Below are 9,249 nucleotides of genomic sequence, written 5' to 3'. Positions count from 1 at the left end.
GTGTGTGTGTGTGTGTGTGTGTGTGTGTGTGTGTGTGTGTGTGTATCTGTGTGTGTGTCTTGCACTTGGTGTGTGTGGCTGTGGTTGTGTGTGTGTGTGTACGTGTGTGTGTTTCTGTCTGTGTGTATGTGTCTCTCTGCATCTGTGTGTCTGTGTGTATGTGTGTGTCTACGTGTGTCTCTGTGTATATATGGATGTGTCTGTCTGCGTCTGTGTGTCTATGTGTGTATCTGGGTGTGTGTCTTGTGTTTGGTGTGTGTGTCTCTGTGTATATATGGATGTGTCTGTCTGCATCTGTGTGTCTGTGTGTATGTGTGTGTCCATGTATGTGTGTATCTGCCTATGAGTCTATGTGTGTGTGTCTGTGTGTCCATGTATGTGTGTCTGTTTCTGTGTGTGTGTGTTGTGTGTGTGTATCTTCTGTGTGACATCCACAACTTTGTGACCATTTCTGGGAGCAAATCTCTTGGTCTCCTGGAAAGACAATCCAGGTTGGGAAGGCAACAAACAAGTGTGGTTTCCATAGCAGGTCCCCACAGTGGCCACGCTTGCCTCTGTCCCGTCACCAAAGCAGGAAGTCCTGCGAAACCCCCATCTTTACCCCAAGGCCAGAGTCCAGCTCCTGAATGCTTTTGTTTTTTTCTGTCATGAAAATGGCACTTAGCCTAGATGATGATTGTTCATACTGTTTTTCCTTTTCTTTTCTTCCTTGCCTCCTTTTGTTTTGTTTTGTTCCCCCCGTCCCCCACCCCCACCCCGCTTTACTTTCTGCATTAAGTTCTGAAGGCTCTGGGTATGTTCTTTCTTCTGTTCATTTTCATTTGCTCTTGGCTTTGAACTAAGATGTTTCTGTAATCAGCGGTCCTCCATGCCCCAGCAGGGATGCTCCCAGAATTGTGGGTGGGACCAGCTGGGAGGAGGAAGGGATGTGTCCTGTGACTCCCCACCCCCACCCTCAGGAAAGATATCCCTCTGAGAGCCCCCAGGCTGGCATCAGTCCTGCCAGAATGGTTGATAACGTGGGTCCTGAGGGTTGAGTGGCCTGAGTGTGACCCTGGCTCCCTTCCCTATGCTTAGGGGCCTTCCACCAACCATAACGTCTCTCAGAGACCCCAGTTTCTTGGTCTAAAGGCGGCGCCTACAGCTGTGCCTGTAAGGGCTGTAGATATTCCACACAAAGCTCCTAGCTTGGCACCTAGAGGTGGTTTTAGAGGTCGCTGCTCCTGCTCTCTGTGGGGCCCTGGAGAACGTATGGGACCACAACCACAGGAGGCCCCGGGGGATTCCTCCAGAAGCTCAGGGCCACTCTGCCCTCAGCTGGCTCTATTCCCTGGGTGAGGGAGGGGTGCCTAGCTTCAGCAGGGGATAGCTGGCTCCTTCTGCTGAAGGGAGGGCACAGCTGATATTGGCACGGCCACTGATGACCGCTGGCCCAGACCATATCCCTTCTGAGTCACCGTTTAGTCACTGGGCCAGAACCTCATTACTTGCTCTCTGGGCCTTTCTCCCATGAGCCAACAACTGTTGCTTTCAGAAAGCGTCAGCTCATGGAAGGTAAAGAGAGCAGGTACAGAGTCCCCAACAAGCTAGGTAAGCACGTGCTTACTGGTGCTTAGTTACTACTCTGCTGTTGGCTTACCAGTCTGTAATGGAAAATTTCCCATGTGTTTCACTGTGTTGTGGATAGGCTGGAAATATACATGAAACCACTCACTACAGATTAGTGACTAAGCACAAGTGAACCTGTGCTTATGTGGCTTAATGGGGACTCCATCCCATCAGGGGCTGTGTACTTGAAAAGAAGCGTTGATTCTGTGGGACGGTGCTGGGGGGTTGGGAGAGAGGCAGGTGCCAAGCAGACTTAGTAGCAGAGTATTCCATGTAGGGATGAGGGCAGGGGGCTAGGCAAGGAGGGACATAAAATTGTTCATTTCTCTAAAGATTTGCTCCTTCGGAGCCTGTGAGTCAGTTCTGCTCTGTCCTGTGGGGTCTTTATGAGCCAGGAGGCCTCAGAAGGAATGGGTCTGGGCTGTGAGGGCAGAGTTTGGCTCTGCTGGCTTTTTCTAGGAGGCTAACGTCTCCTTTGTCCCCGTTCTGTTAGCATTTTGGGCCTAAGCCTTTTCAAGCTGGCAGAACAAAAGCGACCCCTGAGACCTCGAAGAAAGGGGCGGAAGAAGGTCACAGCCCAGAACCTGTCCGATGGGGACATCAAGCTGCTGGTGAACATCATCCGGGCCTATGACATCCCCGTGAGGAAGCCCCTGGCCAGGTGAGTGCCCGCTGGGCAGGGCCAGGAGGACTCAGCCCGGCCCCTTATTCTGCCAACATGTTTATGCTTCGTGAGTGGTAGTCAGTGTGGTGTTCTGAGGGGAGGAGGCTCACCTTGTTGAGAGCCACTCCCAGTCAAAGACCCATGGGAACAAGATATAGACCCAACTCAGCCAACTTCAAGCCAAAGGGGATGGGGATTTCTTGGGATGAGCTCCTGAAACTCAAGGAGAAGAAGTGCTCAGAGAGACTGGAGGGGTTAAGACAGCTCCTCTGAGGCTACCCTGTCTCTCTCACGTGGTTCCTCCTCTTACGTTTGCTTCATCTGTCCCCATGGGAAGCCAGTGGTCTGTCCAGCAGGGTTGCACCAGCCAAGCGTCATCTTCTCAGCTGAGAGGCTGAAGGTCTTAACTTGGGCTAGACGTGGATCCATGAGCAGACAGGGAGGGTCACAAGAACCAGCCCTGAAGGTAGAGAACGGTTCTCAGAGAAGGGAGAGTGAGGAGTTTTACCTGGGTTCTGAACCATGAGTGCGATGAGCACAAATATGCAACTTCCCCTTTATCCATTCAGAAAACTGTGTTCTCACTCCTGTGGTTCACTATCCTGGGAAAGAGAACCCCTTAACCACAGGTAAGAAAGGTCTATGCTCTTATTCCCCCAGAGAACAGAGAGGGAAGGACCAAGAATTCAAACTTCTTTTTTGCTGTTGGCCTTCCCAGTATAATGGAGGAAACTGTCATTTATGCACCATATTCCAGGTCCTGTGGTAGACACTTTCCCATATATTATTTCCTTTCTCTCTCACTGCCAGTACTCTCCCTATTTACAGATGAGAAGACAATACAAAGCAGTGCGTCTTTCAGTGAGGTCTGATACAGAAACAAGCTCAAGCGTTAGGCTTCTGCTTTTCCCCCCTTGTCTCTTCCACTCTCCCTTCTCTCTTTCTCTTGGTTCTCAGAGCATTGTTTTGCCTCGGTTCTCTTCACTAATTCTCTCAAAATATCTGGTTGTCATCAACTATCCCCAGTGCTTCCCCAGTTAAGCTCTTTTGTCAACAGTATGAATGGAGACTACACACGTACGTGGACCTTGCCAGGTGGAATCCACAGGAATCGAATGGCCTGCATTTGTGGAAAGAGATGATGGGGAAACAATATCGTCGGTCAGAACAAGACCAGGCAGCAGCTGTGGAATAGGCCACCACTTGCTCATATGCAAGCTCAAGTTGGAGCTGAAGAACATGCAAAGAAGTCGATGGGAGCCAAAACCCAACCTGGAGTATGTCCAACTGAGTTGAGAGCGGCAAACAAGAGTAGATGTGACACATTAAACACCAGTGACTTGACTGAAGACCAGAATCCGCTGTGTGATGAACCCAAGAATGTTATCCAGGAAGAAAGCAAAAGGTCGCTTTAAAAAGCAGGAAAGAAAGGAAAGCCTCAAGTGGACATCCGGGAGATTCTGCAGTTGGCCCCTTGATGTAGAGTAGCTAAAGCAAACGGGAGAATCGATGAGGGAAAACGGCTGAACGGAAGATTTCAAAAGACAGCTCAAGAAGCAAAGAAAAGTAAAATATCATAATGAAGATATAATAGTAAACATAAAATATAAAAGGAAAGTAAAATATATTAATAAAATGTTGCAAAGACCTGGAATAAGAAACCCCCAAGGAAGCACATGCTTGGCACTCCTCAAACTGAGAAAATTGAAGAAGCAGTCCAAGCCCTCAGTCGCAATGTTGAAGTCTTCTGTGGCCAAGATATTAAACGAGATAGGAAACATCAAATAGAAGCAAAGGAATACATACAGTCACTGTGCCAAAAAGAAGAGGTTGTATATGATCAAGAACCAATGGTAATGAAAGAAGAAGTCCCAAACTGTACTCAAGGCATTAGCAAACAGCAACGTTCTCAGAAGTGGTGGACTGCCGGTTGAGACGTCTCAACAAATGGATGCAGCATTGGAAGCCCGCACACATCTACGTCAAGACGTTTAGAAGACTTGGCCAACCAAGTACAAGACGTCCATAGGTGTGGCATGCCAAAGAATGGTGGGCAACAGAATGAGGACAGTATTGAATCATATCATGAATATCACCCAGAGGTACATTTGAGTGAAGGTGATTCAAAAATGGTTGCAGCAATGCATCAACATGGAGCTGCCAAAACTTCAGGCCAGATTCTGATGAGACTATAGAATGATGAACATCATTCTTGATGTCAGATAGATCTTGGTGGAAAGCAAAGAATACCGGGGTGGGGGAAAATGTTTACCTGTGTTTCATTCACTATGCAAAAGCATTTGACTGGATGGCTCATAACAAATGATCACTCACACTGTGAACTACAAAATTAAAATTGTGCTCATATGAAACCTGTACATAGAGCACGAGACAATCATGGCAGCAGAGCAAGGATAGGCTGTGTGGTTTAAAATCTGAAACGTGTATCTCAGAGTTGTATCCTTTCAGCATACTTATTCAACATGTAGAATAGGCAAAATCATCCAAGAAGCTGGACTGCGTGAGGAATAATATGGCTTTGGGATTTAAGGAAGAATGAATAACAACCGGTGATAGGCAGATAACACAACCTTGTTTGCTGAAAACAAAGAGGACTTAAAACCATTGCGGTGAAAAGCAAAGACAACAGCCTTCCGTATGGATTATATTGGTAGGGGTCATCAAGCCAGCTCTGACCATAGCAACCCTACACACAACAGGATGAAACCATGCCCAGTCCAGCCCGATCCTCACAGTTGTTCCTGTGCTTGAGCACATTGTTGCAGCCACGGTGTCAGTCCAGCTTTGTAAGGGCCTTCCTCTTTTACATTGCCTCTCCGCTCTACCTGACAACATGCCCAAAGTATGGAGAATGAAGTCTGGCCATCCTTGCTTCTAAGGAGTACTCTGGCCATCCGTCCTTCTTTCAAAATTATATTACCCAATATGAAAAAAAGAATCCTCAGGACTGAACCAATAAACAATGTCATGATCAATAGAGAAAAGATTAGCGTTGTCAAGGATTTCATTTTACTTGGCTCTACAATCAACACCCATGAAAGTAGCAGTCAAGAAATCAAGGTACATAACGCATTGAATAAATCGGCTGCAAAAGACTTCTTTAGAACTTTAACATGCCAAGGTGTCACTTTCAGGACAAAGGTGTGCCTGACTCATGTAATGGGTCTTTAAGCAATCCCAGCACATGTGGAACCTGAACAATGAATAAGGAAGATCAAAGATCAATGAATTTGACCATGGTATTGGCAAAGAATACTGAAAGTACCATGGACTGCCAAAAAAAAAATCATGTTTTGGAGGAAGTACAACCAGAACGCACCTTATAAATGAGGATGGTAAGACTTTGTCTCGTGTATTTTGGACAAGTTATGTGGAAGGACTAATCCCTGGAGATGAACATCATACTTGGTAAAGCAGCCGTTCCATGACAAACAGGAAGAAACTCAATGAGGTAAATGAGAGGTTTAGTGACAAAGAGGCAGACCTTCCAAAAGATGGATTGACAACAGCAGTGGCAACAATGGGCTCAGAAATAGCAATGATGGTGAGGACGGCCTAGAAGTGGACAGCATTTCATGACATAGTGCATGGCGTACCTTGGAGTCAGCACGGCTCGGTGGCACCTAAAATCAATCATGCATTTTACCCAAATAATATTTGTTGCTTGTCATTGTCCAGTTCATTCCAACTCATGGCACCCACAGTTCTACCAGAGTCGAGCTGATCCATAAAGTTTTCAAGGCTGTGCCCTTTGAGAAGCAGATCATCAGGCCCCTCTTCCGAGGTGTTTTAGGGTGGGTTCAACCTACCAGTAGTAGTAGTCCAGTACCAAACCAAGTTTGTTTCACAGAAGAAAGCAAAGTTGATCCTGTGTTTTATACGTGTTGGTGTAGACTCATGAAGGCAGCTGTCAGTGCTCTTTCGTTAAGTCTGCTCAAATCTTCACTCTCCACCCCAGCATGCGGCGAAAAGGGACTGGCATCCTCACCTGTGGTGCTCCCTTAGACGACGCTCATCCGCCAATCTTTTTTTTTTTTACTAAATTATTTTATTGGGGGCTCTTATGACAATCCATACATACATACATTGTGTCGAACTCATTTGTACACATGTTGCCATCATCATTTTCAAAACATTTTCTTTCTTCTTGAGCCCTGGATATCAGCTCATTTTCTCCTCCTCCCCTCTCCCTCCCTCATGAATCTGTGATAATTTATAAATTTTCCCCCCATATCTTACACCAACGCTTGTCTCCCTATACCCACTTTTCTGTTGTCCACCCCCCTAGGAAAGGGTTATATGTAGATCACTGTGATCAGTTCCCTCTTTCTCCCCACACCTTCCCCTTACCCTCCTGGTATCTCTAACTCTCATTATTGGTCCTGAGGGGTTCATCTGCCCTGGATTCCCAGTGTTTCGAGCTCTTATCTGTACCAGTGTACATGCCCTGGTCTAGCCAGGTTTCTAAGGTAGAATTGAGGTCATGATAGTGGAGGGTGGGGAGGAAGCATTAAATAATAGAGAGAAGTTATATGTTTCTTCAGTGCTATACTTCACCCTGACCTGCTCGTCTCTTCCTTGTGACCCTTCTGTGAGGGGATGTCCAATTGTCTGCAGATGGGCTTTGGGTCTCCACTCCACGCTCTCCCTCATTCACATTCATATGGTCTTTTTTTCTGGTTCGCTGATGCCTGATACCTGATCCCATCAACACCTCATAATCACACAGGCTAGTGTGCTTCCTCCATAGGGGCTTTGTTGCTTCTCAGCTAGATGGCTGCTTGTTTATCTTCAAGCCTTTAAGACCCCAGACACTATATCTTTTGATATCCGAGCACCATCAGCTTTCTTCACCACATTTGCTTATGCATTCATTTTATCTTCAGTGATCATGTCGCATCCCACAATTCTATCCCACCATGTTGCTATTGTTTGTGTACTGGCTATCCGGTATAGACTGAGCAGAAGTGTCATCTTACCTGTCTGTGCAGCCTCAGGTCATAACAATAAGGAGAGAACTTAACAACGTGTTTGTTTGACAATATGATCGATGGTTTTCCAATGAGAAAGGGGTTTTCTCTGACACCTGATATATTAAATGCATCACTTATATTGCCTCGTGGTTGGCCTAATACTCCTAGCTGTAGATGGCCCTGGAATGAATGTGGAATCTACATGGTGAATCACACAATTCCGTACTGAGAGGCAAATGGACAGTTAAGATGAGAGGGTGATCTTCCTGGTTTCCTTTAAGAAAAAACCCAGACTCACTACCAACAAGTTGATTCCGAGTCAAAGCGACTCTATGGGACAGGATAGAATTGCCCTGGTGGAGCTCTGTGGCTGTACCGCTTTATGGAAGTAGAAAGCTTCGTTTTTCTCCCTGGAAGCAGCTGGTGATTTTGAACTCCTGGCCTTGCAGTTATCAGCCCAACATATAGCCCATTACATCACCAGGCCCCCACCTTTCAGATAGCAGCTTACCGTCAGACATGGCAGTTTGTCCTAACAGCGGTGGGATGATCTGGAAAGGATCACGAGAAAGGTTTCACAACTGGAAGAATGTCATCAGTATGACTGAATTACTCATAGTGGGCTGTCTGAGTAGGTGTGTGTCTTATTATGAAATTTCTACCATAATTTAATTCAAAAGAAACATACTCGTAATCATTCAGATGAAAGAACAGGGGGAAACCCCACTGAATTCGACCAAGCAAGGGACCCTGAGCCTCTCTTTCCCAGTGACCTTGGCAGGCCCAAAGGAGACTCCCTTGCCTCAACTCTGGAGCTCAGGGTCTCCAGAGAGTGCAGGATCAAGGGAGAGAGAAATGAAAGCATCAAATCCAAGGTTGGAGCTGGGTGGAGATGGGCCAGGCTGGGCTGCAGGCAGAGGTTCTCAGAAGGACTGATTCCCATCCAGGGAGGATAGAGAAGGGGACTTCTTCCTTTGTCCACAGACAAACAAGGAGACCTGGGGCCAGGAGTTGGGAGGTTTTACGCCAATCACTGGTTGACTGGAAGAGACCTGAGGAGACCATATGACAAGCCCTCTGAGTCAACAAGCATAACAAGAGTGTTAGTCAAAGCCACCAGAGCCATGCAACTTGGGGGCAACCCTCCACCTAGCAGACAATTAGACTCTACCTGTTGTTTGTTTTCCTTTGTTGTTGTCTGCCTGTCCTTGGTTTGAGATGCTTTGTGTGCTTGTTTGTTTTTAAATTAACCTTTTCTTGTGATTTGGATGTAAGTTGAGAGAACAAATTGGTTTCCTAGTCAACCATGCCTACACATTTCATTTTATGACATTGACCCCAAGGCTCACACTGTAAGGGAATCCTTCCCACTTGTCCTCTGCGTTTACTGTCTCAATTCATCCCCTCTCATGTGCCTCCCTGAGCCTTTGAAGCTATAGCCTTGGACAAATGCTGCCTTCTAATCTCAAGTGGTTGATGGCTGCAGGGAGTGGGGACCACCCTGGTGTCGTTCTTCCATGCACCTCACCGGCCTAGCTATTCTCTGGCTGAAAGTTGAGCCACAGCAGGGAGTTCTGTGCCAGACCTGAATGGTAACAGAGGGCCACAGGCTCTCGGGTGGGGGAGGGGGGTGTTCTATCAGTCCCTTTTGAACCAGGAAGCCAGGTTCTCTCCATGGTTTTGACTTTCCTTACACATTTTCTCCCACTGTCTCCAGGACCTACTACTGTGGCCCTTTTCAATGCGGTTGGCCACCGTAGCTGGGCACCATATCGATCTCCTTTCCTACGTTTCCCCTTCTAGCAAATTCCAGCAGCCTTCAAGGTCTTCAAGGACTTTCAGTGAGAAGCGTGCTACTTCACCAACTACTCACAGCCCGAGCCATGTTTCAGAATACCCGCTGGGCCAGGTGAGACGCCCAAACCCTGAATCCCTGCCCTGAAGCTTTAGCCTTCCACTTTGAGGAACTGCCCATGTGCGCCC

Source organism: Echinops telfairi, unplaced genomic scaffold (assembly GCF_000313985.2).
Source record: "Echinops telfairi isolate 266 unplaced genomic scaffold, ASM31398v2 ScPeMD7_7468;HRSCAF=8506_1, whole genome shotgun sequence".
Taxonomy (NCBI): domain Eukaryota; kingdom Metazoa; phylum Chordata; class Mammalia; order Afrosoricida; family Tenrecidae; genus Echinops; species Echinops telfairi.
Note: the sequence above shows the minus strand (reverse complement) of the source record.